The following is a 15,507-nucleotide window of genomic DNA, read 5'->3' on the forward strand; positions in this document are numbered from 1 at the left end:
TCCTCTTTCAAGGTTCAAAAGAGATCCAAGTTTGAATAGCTTCTCTTCCAGGATAACTACTCAATTGGATGAAGATCGAAAGCTTTCAAGTAAAATCAAGAGGAAAGATAGAAGAAGAATAATGAAAATTAGTATTGATCCATCAAATTACAACAGAGCTCCCTAACCCAATGAAAGGGGTTTAGTTGTTCATAGCTCTTGAAAATGAAAACAAAGATGGAGAATACATCATAAAACTAGAAATTGCAAAGAAAGTAAAATACAGAGAGTAGTTCTCTTTTTCCCAGCCTCCAGAACTTCTTCTCAATTCAAAGCTACTCCTATATATACTACTCTTCTCAGCTTCTAGTGTGATTCTTCAAGTCTTGGGCCTTTGGATCTTGAGTTTGAAGCAGTTCCTTTCTTTATTTGGGCTTGGCTTTACTTGCAGAGAGAAAGTGCGAAGTGGGCGGAGACTTTAGTTCAGGACGTTAGGGGTGTTAATATTTAGTGAGAATATAAGTTCGAGAACGTTAGTGACACTTAACATTGTCACTAACGTTCCAATGCACCCCTTTGCCTCACGTTAAAACCCACGTTAACTAGGTTAACGTGGCTTTTAACGTTGCCTTGTTAACCTTCGAGAACGTTAGTGACACTCAACATTGTCACTAACGTTCCAGTGTGCCCCTTCTTGCTTCACGTTAAAGCTCACGTTAACTAGGTTAACGTGGCTTCTAACGTGGCCCTTGCCATCCTTCGAGAACGTTAGTGACATTCAACATTGTCACTAACGTTCCAATGTGCCCCTAGGTCTCACGTTAGAGTCCATGTTAACTAGGTTAACGTGGCTTCTAACGTGGCCATCTTTAGCCATCCCAACGTTAGTGACAATGTTGAGTGTCACTAACGTTGGCTCATCCTTTATTCCTCATCGTTAGCTTCCACGTTAACCAAGTTAACGTGGAAGTTAACGTGACTCTTGGGGGTTGTGTGGTTGCTTCAACGTTAGTGACAATGTTGAGTGTCACTAACGTTGTCGACAACTCTTCATCCCTTACGTTAGTTCCCATGTTAACCAAGTTAACGTGGGAGTTAACGTGGTACTTTTCACCATAGGCCAACGTTAGTGACAATGTTGAGTGTCACTAACGTTGGCTTCTCTTCCCCCCTTAACGTTAGAGGCCATGTTAACTAGGTTAACGTGGCTTCTAACGTGGCCACTTATGAGTAATTGCCAACGTTAGTGACAATGTTAAGTGTCACTAACGTTGGCTCAACTTCTCTTCTCCACATTAGAGTTCACGTTAACTTAGTTAACGTGACTCTCTAACGTGGGCATTGATGGCTTTTTTTGAGAGTGTTATTGGCAATCACTTTTCTCATTAACCTTGCAAGTTACCTCCCCTTTTCTTGCTTCTTTTTGGTCCTGAAATCAAGCAATAAAGTGCATCAAAGCTCTAGTCCAAGTCATGAGTAATGCAACATAATATTTGTCACTAAACTTATGCAAAATCCTCATGAAATTATGTAAAATGCACAATGTATGACTGAATCAAGGCATAAGTGAATATCTACCCAAAACTAGCTTATTTCCTAAAGAAATGCATGAAACTAACCTAAAAACAGTAAAGAAAAGGTTAGTGAAACTGGCCAAGATGCCCTGGCATCTCAACACCAAACTTAAAGCTTGCTTGTCCCTAAGCAAGTACTGGAACAAGAGAATGATGAATGGAATATCCAGAGGAATGAGTCATTCTTGTGGAAGTTATGTTACTGATTTTATGGTGGTTTCATGCATAGCAATTTAGGTTCATTCCATTACTGGCTTTCAGACCTTTATCATGTCCTAAAACACCCACTTTGTTTATATCCCATGAGACTTTTATTCATTGATCCTTTTATTGTTATTTCAAGGGTTGTTTGTGTTATTTAGGTTAAGTGCTCTGTAAGGGGGCAACTCTTTAAGATAAGCTTTCAGCCAACACTCTCGAACCAGTTGGTTCAAGGTGCTAGGTGTTGAGACACCCCTAAGGACTTACTCCCTCAAGCCTATCCCCCATACATACACACTACATGCATTTAGTTTATTTATTTTCTTTTCTTGAGACCTTAGTGTCCAGCACCTCTTTGGGTTACTAAGTGTTCTGTAGTGAAGGTTACTCTTGATAGTGGACTTTCAGCTGATAATCCCGAGTTAGTTAACCCAAGTTACCAAGTGATAAGGCACCCCTAAGAGCTTATTCATCTAAGTAGATCCCTCACACAGGAGCACCACAGACACTTGCCTCAAGATTAAAACCATTGATGCCTAGCCTTATTGCTTACTCTTTTTCTTTTGTTTTTCACTTCCATTGTTCTTTCCCTTTTCTCTTCTTAGGATCTTGTTATTAACTTAGTCTCATGAGTGTATCCAAAGCAAAGTATTCAGGCCAGATAATTGTCATCCCAGCCTTGTGGTTGAACCAACTTAGCTAACTTATGACTACCCCAAAGATTCATGAATGCACTTCCACAATATGAACTCTACTATGGTCTTTTAAAAACATAATCATTCTCTTCTTCAATTTGATTTAAAATGGACAAGCTTACAAGTAAATAAGGGAATGATGCAGTGACATTTAAACCAGAAATCATGGACCTATTCAGAAGGAAAACTTAAAAGATAGACTTTTAAAAAGTTTAAACATAACATGGAAGCAGGTTCTATTTCATACAAGATCTTCCTTATTTAAAGCATAGAAAATGATGGACTAAAAAGAACTCCGCCACCTTTCATTCATGTGGATGTCCATGCTCCCATCCTTGTTTGTCCTCATTGTGTCTCTCTTGAGTGCTTGTACTTCCACTTCCCTTGCCTTTTACATAGCTTTTGAAGTGTGGGGCTTTGGTCTTATCCTCTCTAGCTGCATTTGCATAGAATTCTTTGATGAGGTTTCCATTGATCTTCCCCTCTGGACTGGTGAGCAATTGCCACCCCCTCTGTTCAATTTTTCTCCAAATCTGTGGTGATTCATTGGCATTGATTTGGAAGATTAACTCTGGCAATATCTTTCTGGCCCTTATCCGCTCAAATTCATGCTCATGAAAGGCAGTCTTGAATCTCTTGTCATCAAAAAGAGCACTCTCCATAGGTTCCTTCCTCTTTTGCCTCTTTGAGCTTGATGATGCCATGACTTGAGTTATTGTTTGAGGGGGTTTAAGGCTTCTGATAGATGAAGAGTGGGTTGGTTAAAGCAATGTGTGATGAAGGGTTTAGTGTGCCAATAGAAGTGTGGAGAGTGGGGATTTGAATGTGAGGAGTGAGCATGCACTAAGGTTCACTTATATAAGAAAATCCTGAGTGAATGAAGGGTGTGGATTGCATGAATGTTTACTAGATGGACGGATGGGGTTGTTTATGAAGGAAAGACAAGGATCATCACTTTAATGAGAGTGATTGGTTCGGTCTTCAAGGGTCTTCTTTCTCCAATGTTGCATGGCAGCGTTTCCCCATGCGTTCCCTCTTGAGACATGTGTGTAGTGCTCTTCATTAAGTGGCGAAATCTCCCCCATTTAATTGTCCAATTGATGACAAGTCATCTTAGCCTAGTTTCACTAGTCTTTTTTCTTTGTTTTCATTTAGTTTCATGCACTTTCTTAAGCCATAAGTAAGTCAATTGGGTTGAATTTCATGTTTTCTTTGATTCAATCAAGCATGGATAAATTGATGCATTTTCATGAGTTTTTGTACCATAATTGCTCATTTGACAAGAAGAAGAACAACTCTCATGATTATGGCATAGCTTTGATACAATTGTTGATTGATGATAGGTGGAATAAAGCTTGGAAGAAGGTTGCAAGAATTGGCTTGAAAAGGGTGATAGCAAGAGGCAAGAGGAAGGACTCACGTTTGAGCCAAAGTTTGCCTCAAACTTGGACTCAAACGTGAGAAAGAGTGCAACCACACCCTGGAGAAGAACCAACGTTTGTGCCAACGTTTGCCTCAAACATTGAGGCAAACGTTGGCTGAAGAAGGAGCAAGGGAGGGCAACGTTTGCGCCAACGTTTGCCTCAAACGTGAGGTCAAACGTTGGCGCCAAAAAGAAGAGAAAGAGCACTCCTGGGCATGACAACGTTTGAGCCAACGTTTGCCTCAAACGTGAGGTCAAACGTTGGCTACATTTTGGCAAGGAAGAGCAAGCAAAAGCACCCTAGAGCAAGCCAACGTTTGCGCCAACGTTTGCCTCAAACGTGAGGTCAAACGTTGGCGCCATTTTAGCATGAAGAAGAGTCCCTGATTGATGATTTAATTGAGCCACGTTTGCGCCAACGTTTGCCTCAAACGTTGGCCAAAAAGGGAGCATGGGGAGATCCACGTTTGAGCTCACGTTTGACCTCAAACGTTGAGCCAAACGTGGATGACAGCATCTTGGACTAGCTGCAAAATTTTACACAAGTGACGTTTGAGTCAACGTTTGCCTCAAACGTTGACTCAAACGTGAATAGTTCATGGCCCGGTTCACTAATGGATTTCTTCCCAACACCAAGAGCAATCAACGGAGGCTACTATCAACCCAATTCCATCAAGACTAAAGGCCCAATTCAAGGCTTAATGATCATTGGAAGAAAGTGTATAAATAGCTTAGGATTTGAAGTTTTAGGGAGCTTTTCTTTTCGGAGCTTTTCCTTTTTAGTTTGCTGAGTAATTTTGGGAGAGCTTTTGGGTTTCGAGCTATTTGGAGATTTAGAGTCTTGGGTGTTGAAGAATTGAGGAAATTCTGTCTCAATCTCACCTTGAGATCTCTTTTTGTTTCTTTCACTGCATCATTGGAGAATTGAGATTTAAATCCAAGTTTTCTTCTGTTTTGATTTTTAATCTCTTGCAATTGAATTCTAAATTTGGATCTAAGAAGGCAGTGAGATCTAGACTTGGTTATCTAGTCTCTTGAGTCCTGAGATCTACATCTTTCAATTTCAATTTCCTTGTTACATTGCTACACCAAGTTTATTTTCATTTGCATTTAAGATCCGGTTCAATTGGATCCATCTTCTACATTTCTGTTTGTTGAGATTTACTGTTCTCTTGTTTAATTTTTGCAATCCCACATCCCTGACCCATTTACAATTCAAGCCATTTACGTTTCTTGCATTCTAAGATTCTGCAATTTACATTTTTTGCGTTCTAAGTTTCTGCCATTTAATTTTTTGTTCTTTAAGATTCAGCACTTTTATTTTCTGTTCTCTTTAATTTCCTGCAATTTACCCCTCTCCCTTTACTTTTCATGCAATTTAATTTCTGTTAATCATAAATCACTCAACCAACTCTTGATTTGCTTGACTAAATCAACCACTAAACTAAAATTGCTCAATCCTTCAATCCCTGTGGGATCGACCTCACTCATGTGAGTTATTATTACTTGATGCGACCCGATACACTTGCCGGTGAGTTTTGTGTCGGATTGTTTTCCGCACATCACCAATCAATCCTTTTTCATGCTTCTTTTCCTTTCCTATAAAGATTTGAAATAAGGAAATTAATATCATAAAAAAAATTTAAACTCTACGGCTAGAATAAAATGAAAGAAAGGATTTGATTGTTTCTTTATGAATTCCAACTAACTAACTAACTATTGGTCGGTCCTTATATGCATTTTGGTGGCACCATGAGGTGACACCAAACTTAGTGTGGATCACTGTGATGGAGGTTTTATGTTTAAAGCTCCCAAGACTAGCATGCGTCTTGGTTTGCTTTGAACACCAAACTTGTTCCTCACTATATTCTGCATAAGAAGATTTTCACCAATTGTTTGCCAAGTTTGGATTGAAGCTCATAAAGATTGACTTATTCATTATCATCTGAAAGCATATAAAACATGGGTTGCCTCCCATGAAGCGCTTCTTTAGCATCACTAGCTTGACGTTTTTCCTTCATCATGGTGGTTGGTAGTGCTTAAAGTCCTCCCCTCTTGCTGTGGACTTGTATCCATTCGTTGGATCAATGATCTCCACATGTTCCAGGGAAAGAACTCTGTTGATAGTGAAGACCTTAGGTAATTGAGATGGCACAGTAGGGAGATTAGGAGGAATATCTGGGAAGTAAGCTGAGACAACTCTATCCCATGGAGAGAAGTCTTCCGTAGGGATCTTCTTGTTTCTCCATCTCCTTGGTACCTTCTTCTTTGTTTCTTTTGAGGTTGCCTTCCCCTTGGTGACCTCTTTTCTCCAAGGAGTTGTGATGCTGTCTTCACCTACCTCTAGAGGTTTGGGTTCCTCCAACTTTTCCTTGAGTTGTGGCAATTGCTATTTTCCTTGTTTGTCAGTTAAGGGGGTCTCAGAATGAGTTGGCTGTGCTTCAGTGCTTTTTTTTTATTTCAGTGTCTCATTATCATCTGTACTCAGTTCCTTGTCCTCTTGATCTGTTTCTTGTGAGAGTTTGAAGACATTAAAGCTGAGTCGTTCATCATGGATTCTCAATATTAGCTCCCCTTTCTCTACATCGATAAGTGCTCTGGCTGTAGCTAGAAATGGTCTTCCCAATATGATTGGATGAGTGTGACTTTCTTCCATGTCCAGAATGACAAAGTCTGTTGGGAGAAAGTACTTCCCAACCTTTAGCAACACATTTTCCACCACTCCTATTGCTTGCTTTTGAGTTTTGTCAGCCAGTCTGATAATGACATCTGTGGGCATTATCTCATTGATCTGCAGCCTCTTCACCAGGGATAAGGGCAGTAAGTTGATGCTGGCCCCTAAATCACATAGTGCTCTGTCGAACATATTTTCACCTATGGCACAAGGGATATGAAAACTTCCTGGGTCTCTTCTTTTTGTAGGCAACTCAGGTTGAATAAGGGCACTACATTCCTTGTTCATCACTATAGTCTGCCCTCCCTTGAGTGAGCTTTTCTTGGGAAGAAGTTCCTTCATATACTTGATGAATGCAGGCATTTGTTGAATTGCCTTGATGAATGGTATGTTCACATGCAGAGATGCAAACAAGTCTAGAAACCTTGAGTATATTTTTTTTCCCACAGCACCATTGAGCAGTTGAGGGAATGGTGCATAGAGCTTCAGCAGCTCTTGTTGTGAGATTTCTGGTTCTTTGTGATCTCTATCCTCCTCCTTTGTTGAGTTGTCTTCAGGTTGTTTGCACATTTTGCCTTGCTTGTCTTCAGTCTCTTGATCACTTGTAGTGACCATTTTACAATCTTCCCATCTTACTTTCTTTGCTTCTCCCTTGGGGTTTTTCTCCGTCTCACTTGGGAAGCTATCAGTAGGTTTGGGAATCTTCTCAGCTAAATATCCCACCTGGAATTCCAGCTTCCTAATGGTCTCTCCCTGGTTCTTAATATTGGCTCGCACCTCCTCTTTGAACACCTTATTTTCTTGAATCTCTTGGCATATTCCTTCAAGTAAGGCTTCAGTCTTAGAGAGCTTGTCATCAATTGATGAGTGATTCGGAGCAGACGTGCTGTTTTGGTTTTGATGAGTGTGTGGAGACGTGTTGTTGTGGGGGTGTTGAGATGTCCTCTAGGTGAATTGCTGGTGAGCTGTATTCTTGTTGGAGTTGTAACGTCTCTGGTCTTGGTTTTGATCTTGCTCACTTCCCCACCCAAAGTTTGGGTGGTTTCTCCATCCAGGGTTGTAAGTCTTGGAGTATGGATCATAGTTTTTCCTTGGTGAATTTCCAATGTAGTTGGCTTGCTCCTGACTCCCCTCTGCTTCTTCATTCACTCCTTCTTGGATTGTTGATGAAGATGAGATTGCTGCTACTTGGTTCCTCTCCATCTTCTTGGTGAGGTCAGCCAGCTGTTGGGTAATGAGCTTGTTTTGGGCCAACAGAGCATCTACATTTTTTAGCTCTATCACTCCTCTTGTGTTCCCTCTTTCGGAAGCATAGAAGTAGTCGTTTTCTGCTACTGTTTCAATAACATCTATGGCTTCCTCAATGGTCTTCTTTTTGTTCAAGGATCCTCCAGATGAATGGTCTACAGCCTTCTTTGACTCATAAGAGAGCCTTTCATAGAAAATGTGCAGCTGGACCCATTCATTGAACATGTCAGGTGGACACTTCCTTGTTAAGTCCTTGAACCTCTCCCATGCTTCATACAGAGTCTCACCATCTTGTTGCCTGAAAGTTTGAACCTCAGCTCTCAGCCTATTAATTTGTTGAGGAGGGTAGAATCTTACTAAGAATTTGTTCACCACATCCTCCCAAGTTGTCAAGCTCTCCCTTGGGAAGGATTCCAGCCACCTGGCTGCCTTGTCCTTGAGTGAGAAAGGAAATAAGAGCAGTCTATAGGCGTCAGGATGAACACCATTAGATTTCACTGTGTCACATATTCTCAGGAAGGTGGTCAAATGTTGATTGGGGTCTTCTTGAACACCTCCTCCAAACGAACAGTTGTTCTGAACAAGGGTGATGAGCTGTGGTTTAAGTTCAAAGTTGTTGGCATGGATTGTTGGCTTTTGGATGCTACTTCCACAATTGCCTGGGTTTGGATTGATGTAAGAGCCCAAAACTCTTCTATCCTCCCCAGCATGATTTGCTCCACCTCCTCTGCCATGGTTGTGAGTCTCTTCTTCATGATGATTTTCCATGTTTTCTTCCATGTTTGGTTCATAGTATGCCTCAAAGTGTTCCTCCTCTTCTTCAGCACCAACTACACGTTTTTCTTTTGCCTCCCTCCTTAGTCTAAGGAAGGTTCTCTCAGGTTCAGAATCAAAGGAAGTTGAAGCCCCGCTTCTTCTCCCTGTCATACAACCAACAAGTACAAGCAAAGAAAATAGGTGTAGACAGTATTTGTGTCAGAATTGCTGTTAGTTGTGGGTGATGCAATATATCAAGCAGTTAGTGGGTTAGCAAACAGAATTGAAAATAACAAAGACAAACAAAAGAGTAGAGGGGGAAGGGAAGAAGTTTAACTAAAACAAAAAGTAAATCACTCAAACAGAAAAATGAAATTCACAAAATAAAAATGCTCAATCTAGTGATCTTCCAATTTAATCATTGTTGATGCACAATCAATCCCCAGCAACAGCGCCATAAACTTGATGCGGGAAAAACTTGTCTCTCAACAAATCTCCCTTCGGCAAGTGTTCCGAATTTGTCGTCAAGTAAAAACTCACAATAGAGTGAGGTCGAATCCCACAGGGATTGATTGATCAAGCAACTTTAATTAGAAGAATGTTCTAATTGAGCGAATCCAGAATTTGGGTTGAGAGTTGTAGAAAATAAAATGGCGGAATGTAAATAACAGAAAAGTAAATGCTAGAATTAAAGGATTGGAAGTAAATGACTAAAAATAAATTGCAGAATTGTAAATGGGAATGGGGGATTTGCTCATAAAAGTAAATGGCAGAAATTAAAGAGAATGGGTAAGATCAGAGATGGGGAGTTCATTGGGCTTAGGAGATGTTGCAATTCTCCGGATCAAGTTCATTTTCATCTCTTCCTCAATCAATGCACTCATTGATCTCCTTGGCAATCTTAAGTGATTGAATTACAATTTCTTGAAATTCAATCTCTCAAATCTTGATCAATAGCCAATTCCTTGGTCAATTGCTCATGAGAAGAGATGAAGTATGGTCACTGATTATACCACATGCATTTCCCAAATCAAGTATTGAGAGGGTTATAGTCACATACCCATCCAAACCCAATTTGGTCCAGCATGAGAAAGCATTTCTAGCTTGATCTCTTCATTCCTCTTTCAAGGTTCAAAAGAGATCCAAGTTTGAATAGCTTCTCTTCCAGGATAACTACTCAATTGGATGAAGATCGAAAGCTTTCAAGTAAAATCAAGAGGAAAGATAGAAGAAGAATAATGAAAATTAGTATTGATCCATCAAATTACAACAGAGCTCCCTAACCCAATGAAAGGGGTTTAGTTGTTCATAGCTCTTGAAAATGAAAACAAAGATGGAGAATACATCATAAAACTAGAAATTGCAAAGAAAGTAAAATACAGAGAGTAGTTCTCTTTTTCCCAGCCTCCAGAACTTCTTCTCAATTCAAAGCTACTCCTATATATACTACTCTTCTCAGCTTCTAGTGTGATTCTTCAAGTCTTGGGCCTTTGAATCTTGAGTTTGAAGCAGTTCCTTTCTTTATTTGGGCTTGGCTTTACTTGCAGAGAGAAAGTGCGAAGTGGGCGGAGACTTTAGTTCAGGACGTTAGGGGTGTTAATATTTAGTGAGAATATAAGTTCGAGAACGTTAGTGACACTAAACATTGTCACTAACGTTCCAATGCACCCCTTTGCCTCACGTTAAAACCCACGTTAACTAGGTTAACGTGGCTTTTAACGTTGCCTTGTTAACCTTTGAGAACGTTAGTGACACTCAACATTGTCACTAACGTTCCAGTGTGCCCCTTCTTGCTTCACATTAAAGCTCACGTTAACTAGGTTAACGTGGCTTCTAACGTGACCCTTGCCATCCTTCGAGAACGTTAGTGACATTCAACATTGTCACTAACGTTCCAATGTGCCCCTAGGTCTCACGTTAGAGTCCACGTTAACTAGGTTAACGTGGCTTCTAACGTGGCCATCTTTAGCCATCCCAACGTTAGTGACAATGTTGAGTGTCACTAACATTGGCTCATCCTTCATTCCTCATCGTTAGCTTCCACGTTAACCAAGTTAACGTGGAAGTTAACGTGACTCTTGGGGGTTGTGTGGTTGCTTCAACGTTAGTGACAATGTTGAGTGTCACTAACGTTGTCGACAACTCTTCATCCCTTACGTTAGTTCCCACGTTAACCAAGTTAACGTGGGAGTTAACGTGGTACTTTGCACCATAGGCCAACGTTAGTGACAATGTTGAGTGTCACTAACGTTGGCTTCTCTTCCCCCCTTAACGTTAGAGGCCACGTTAACTAGGTTAACGTGGCTTCTAACGTGGCCACTTATGAGTAATTGCCAACGTTAGTGACAATGTTAAGTGTCACTAATGTTGGCTCAACTTCTCTTCTCCACGTTAGAGTTCACGTTAACTTAGTTAACGTGACTCTCTAACGTGGGCATTGATGGCTTTTTTTGAGAGTGTTATTGGCAATCACTTTTCTCATTAACCTTGCAAGTTACCTCCCCTTTTCTTGCTTCCTTTTGGTCCTGAAATCAAGCAATAAAGTGCATCAAAACTCTAGTCCAAGTCATGAGTAATGCAACATAATATTTGTCACTAAACTTATGCAGAATCCTCATGAAATTATGTAAAATGCACAATGTATGCTTGAATCAAGGCATAAGTGATTATCTACCCAAAACTAGCTTATTTCCTAAAGAAATGCATGAAACTAACCTAAAAACAGTAAAGAAAAGGTCAGTGAAACTGGCCAAGATGCCCTGGCATCACAAGTATGATGGTGATGACCATGGGATCGTCGTGTCCTGTGATGACACCTGATGCGTCTTCTTTGGTGAATGTGATTGCAGGGATGTCGGGTGCTTCCTCCTTCCCTTTGACATGATAACCTTCTTTGAGATACCTTTTGCGGGATGACTTGGAGATTCCTCCTCCTGTAAATCCTCCGTGTATCATGTGGACATGTCTTTCTGGCGTACGAGGTGATCGCTCAGCTCGTTTGACATCTTCATCTCTTCGTCTTTTTCTTTGCTCATCATGTCGGGTGGCCAGGTACCGATTTAGTTTTCCTTCTCTTACTAATTTTTCTATGATGTTTTTTAAATCGAAACATTCGTTGGTGGAATGTCCTCAGATCTGATGATATTCACAGTATTCGTTCCAATTTCCTCTTCCTCTTTTGCCTTTGAGTGGTTGAGTTGGGGGTATCTTCTCTGTGTTACAGACTTCTTTGTAAATATCCACTAGGGATACCTGAAGAGGAGTGTAATTATGATAATTTTTTATTTTTTCCCCATTCGATCTTCCTTCTTCTTGGATTGTTTATCTTTATCTCGGTAAGTGAAACCGGATTTCGAGGCCTCCCCAAGTCGGGAATTTTCTTCCATGTTGATGTACTTCTCTGCCCGCTCTTGCACCTCATCCAGAGATGTGGGGTATTTCTTTGATATAGATTGGCTGAAAGGTCCCTCTCGTAAGCCGTTGATGAGGCCCATGACGGCGGCCTCTGTTGGCAAGCTTTGTATATCCAGGCATATTTTGTTGAATCTTTCCATGTAGTTGCGAAGACTTTCCCGATCTCCTTGCCTGATTCCTAGTAGACTGGGGGCATGCTTGGATTTGTCTTTTTGGATGGAGAATCTGGCCAAGAACTTTTTGGCTAGGTCGTCAAAGCTTGAGATGGACTTAGGAGGCAAGTTGTCGAACCATCTAATTGCTGTCTTCGTCAGAGTCGTTGGAAAAGCTTTGCAGCGAACGGCATCTGAGGCGTCGGTAAGGTACATTCTGCTTTTGAAGTTGCTGAGGTGATGGTTGGGATCTGTAGTGCCATCGTACAAGGTCATATCCGGGAGTTTGAAGTCTTTAGGGATTTTAGTCTTCATGATTTCCCTAGTGAATAGATCTTGATCCTTGCGAGAGTTGTCCTCAGGGGTGGTCCGGGTAGCCTTTGCTTTGAGATCGGCTTCAAGTTAGAGGAGTTTATCTTCCAATTCTCGACGTCGTCTTACCTCTCTTTGTAGATCCTTGCCGACTTCTTGCTGGTATTGGCTTTCTTTTTCGAGTTGCTTTAGGCGATCTTGAAGTGCTTCTATTACTCCGGATGTGATGAGTTTTTGTCTCTGTTAGATTCCGGAGTGTCTTTTGGTGTGGCACTCATGTTTTTGTGCGGCGTTCTGTCCTCTAAATCTGAGTTGTGGTCGTTATCCTGTTCGTCCGCCATGGTGATGGGATGACTTCCAGGTTCCCCGGCAACGGCGCCAATGTTCCGAGGGTTACCTGAAACTGTAGGTCGATCTCGGATGAGATCTTCTGTACTGGTCGGAGATGACGTGTCCGGCTGGCTGGTTGCGGCCAGAGCTGTTGTGTCTGACTTGTTGGACTGACTGCACCTCTGATCCTTGGTCACCGGAGGGTGGGGGGTACCTGCAAGAGACTCTGATGCTTAAGTTAGCATGGGTATTAAACAGGTTCTTAGTAGAATCAGAGTATGAGTTATACCTGGGTGCTCCAGTATATTTATAGTAGTGTGGGCTGACCTTTCTGATAAGATAAGTTAGTTATCTTATCTTATCTTATCTTATTTTGAGTGAAGTGAGCTTATCTTTAAGGGAACCGCCTTTATCTCTATAGGTTTGGATTGCCTTTGGATTTGGGTTGTGTTCCTCTATTTGGGCCCTTTATTGGGCTTTCCTGTCGATTTGGCCGATCTTTTTAAGAAAAAATCGGATAGTCGGACCTGAAGAGGTCGGTCGCCATATCGCTAAACATCCCGGGTCAGACAGCTCGACCCAGGGTATGAATAGTTCCCAAGGGTGAGTTTAAATTGGAGTTTGGCACCCAACATAAAAAGAAGCGCTGCTTTAAAGTGTGAGTTCCAATGTGTACATGCACTTGCTCCTCGTGCCTTGATGAGAGAGAAGATTCTTCAATGCCTTGTGGGGGCCACTTGCTCTTGAAATTCCAAAAGTTCTCATATTAATAACAAGGAAATTGTTTCAACTTCTTTCTTTCCTAATTAATTGGTATTTAGTTTGGGTGTCTCTTGGACACCAAACTTAGTCTCATTGCATCTCGTAACTGGTGCTAATAATTAAAATTTATTACATACATCATGAGTGAAAAAAAAAATTGATTCTTCATTTCATTTCACTTCTACTCTATGTGTATGTAATTAATTTCTTGCTTACTCATTTCACCATGGTATTGGATGCAATGAAACACTAATCTAACCAGATTCCCCTTTTGTCAAATGCAACAATCTTAGGGGTTTGCTTCTCATGGTGGTGGCCACACGAAACTTAATTTTTGACCTTCCCTTAAGATAATCTAAGTTGCAAGGTAAGTTGAAAGTTAATTGGAGTGGTGGCCACACCAAACTTAATTTCTCAACAAGCTTTTTAAACTATTGAAGAACCACACACAATTGGTTAGTGAGTGTATGAAAAGAGAGTTTGAATGCACCCATCTTGATGGATTGAGATTCGCACCGGTTTGGATTTTCACATTCAAGATAACTCCCGTTGTAAGTATAGACCAAACCGATAATTTAAATCCCAAACATCAAAGTTTAAAATTTCTAATAAACCGAGAGTAACGAAACTTCGGGTCGTCTTTCCTAGAAACTAATGCCCATGAATGCACAATTTTGGTTGTGAGAAAGCAAGGGTGTTTCAATGATTGAAGTAAACAAATAAAGGAAATAAACGAACGAGACAAAATTGCAATTAATGAAGTAATAAAAGAACAAAAGAACTATGTATGTAATATAACAAGTAAAGCTTTAAAGTGAGTGAAAAGTGGTTCAAAACATAAATGAAACCTTGACTTGGGATGAGTTATAGAATGCCTTTCGTGCCATAACCACAACTATGATAATTATGATGGATTAATTTCGAAGGATAAGTTAAGTGAGCATAGTTGTCATTAATCCACAAATCCTAGCTAACTTACCAAACTAGTTGATAAAGAGCTAGAGTTAGTGGAAACAATAACAACTAACAACCCAAGAATTATCACTAAATGTTGGATATTATAGCTCTAGTAATCCATAAACTCATTTTCCCCAAGCCAATGGGTGGAAATTACCCCATAACTAAGATTGGCATTTCATCAAATACATAGAGGGCAAAAATATAAAACATGGCAAAATTGGTAAATTAAGGAAAGCTATAAACCACAAATGCTCAAAATCAATAAAGGCAACTCAAACAAACATATAAAAGCCATCAAACATCAAATTCATCAACTAGAAATCCAAAATTGCAAGACTATGTAAATGTTGACAAGAGACATGAAAATATAAGAAAGTGTAGAACAAGCAATGTAATAAAAGAAACAATTAAAGGAATACTTACAATGAAATTTCTATAATCCCAAATCAAACTTGAAGTATAAATTGTTACAAAACCTAATTAAAACCCTAAGAGAGAATTACCTAATCTACACTACTCCTACTCCTACTATGTATTTCTACCCTACAAGTGAGCTCCTCCTCATATGACATGAAATTCCCTTCATATAGCACTTGATTTTAGCCTCCAAGCCTTCAGAAATGGGCCAAGAAAGCCCCAAAATCGCCCCCAGCGTGCTGCATTAATGAAGTCATGTGATTGCATCGACGCGTACGCGTGGGTTACGCGTACGCGTTGTTTGGCGAATATGCTCCCACGCGTACGCGTGGGTCACGCGTACGTGTCACCAAACTTGCACGCGTGTGCGTACGCACGGAAGCTGAATCTTCCAAAACCTCATTTCTTCATGCTTTCTCCCTTTTTGCATACTTTCCCTTCACTTCTTCCATCCATATTAGCCTTGTAAACCTGAAATTACTCATCAAACACATCAAGGCACCTAATGGAATGAAAATGGAATATAATTGATTAAAGTAAGCACAAAATAGCATGTTTTCACAATTAAGCTCAATTTAGGAAGAAAACACAAAATCATGCTATTTAGGTG

At 40.4% G+C, this 15,507-nt stretch overlaps 1 non-coding gene across 1 annotated transcript; it reads left to right on the forward strand.

The window, feature by feature from the left end:
• The first annotated feature begins 8,017 nt into the window (after positions 1 to 8,017).
• LOC148565483 (small nucleolar RNA R71) lies at positions 8,018 to 8,121 on the forward strand. Its single transcript, XR_015885553.1, has one exon. It is a non-coding gene; the product is annotated as a small nucleolar RNA R71 (small nucleolar RNA).
• The last annotated feature ends 7,386 nt before the right edge of the window (positions 8,122 to 15,507 follow it).

The sequence above is a fragment of the Arachis ipaensis genome, chromosome B5, assembly GCF_059453495.1.
Source record: "Arachis ipaensis isolate K30076 ecotype BB chromosome B5, ASM5945349v1, whole genome shotgun sequence".
In the NCBI taxonomy this organism is placed as follows: domain Eukaryota; kingdom Viridiplantae; phylum Streptophyta; class Magnoliopsida; order Fabales; family Fabaceae; genus Arachis; species Arachis ipaensis.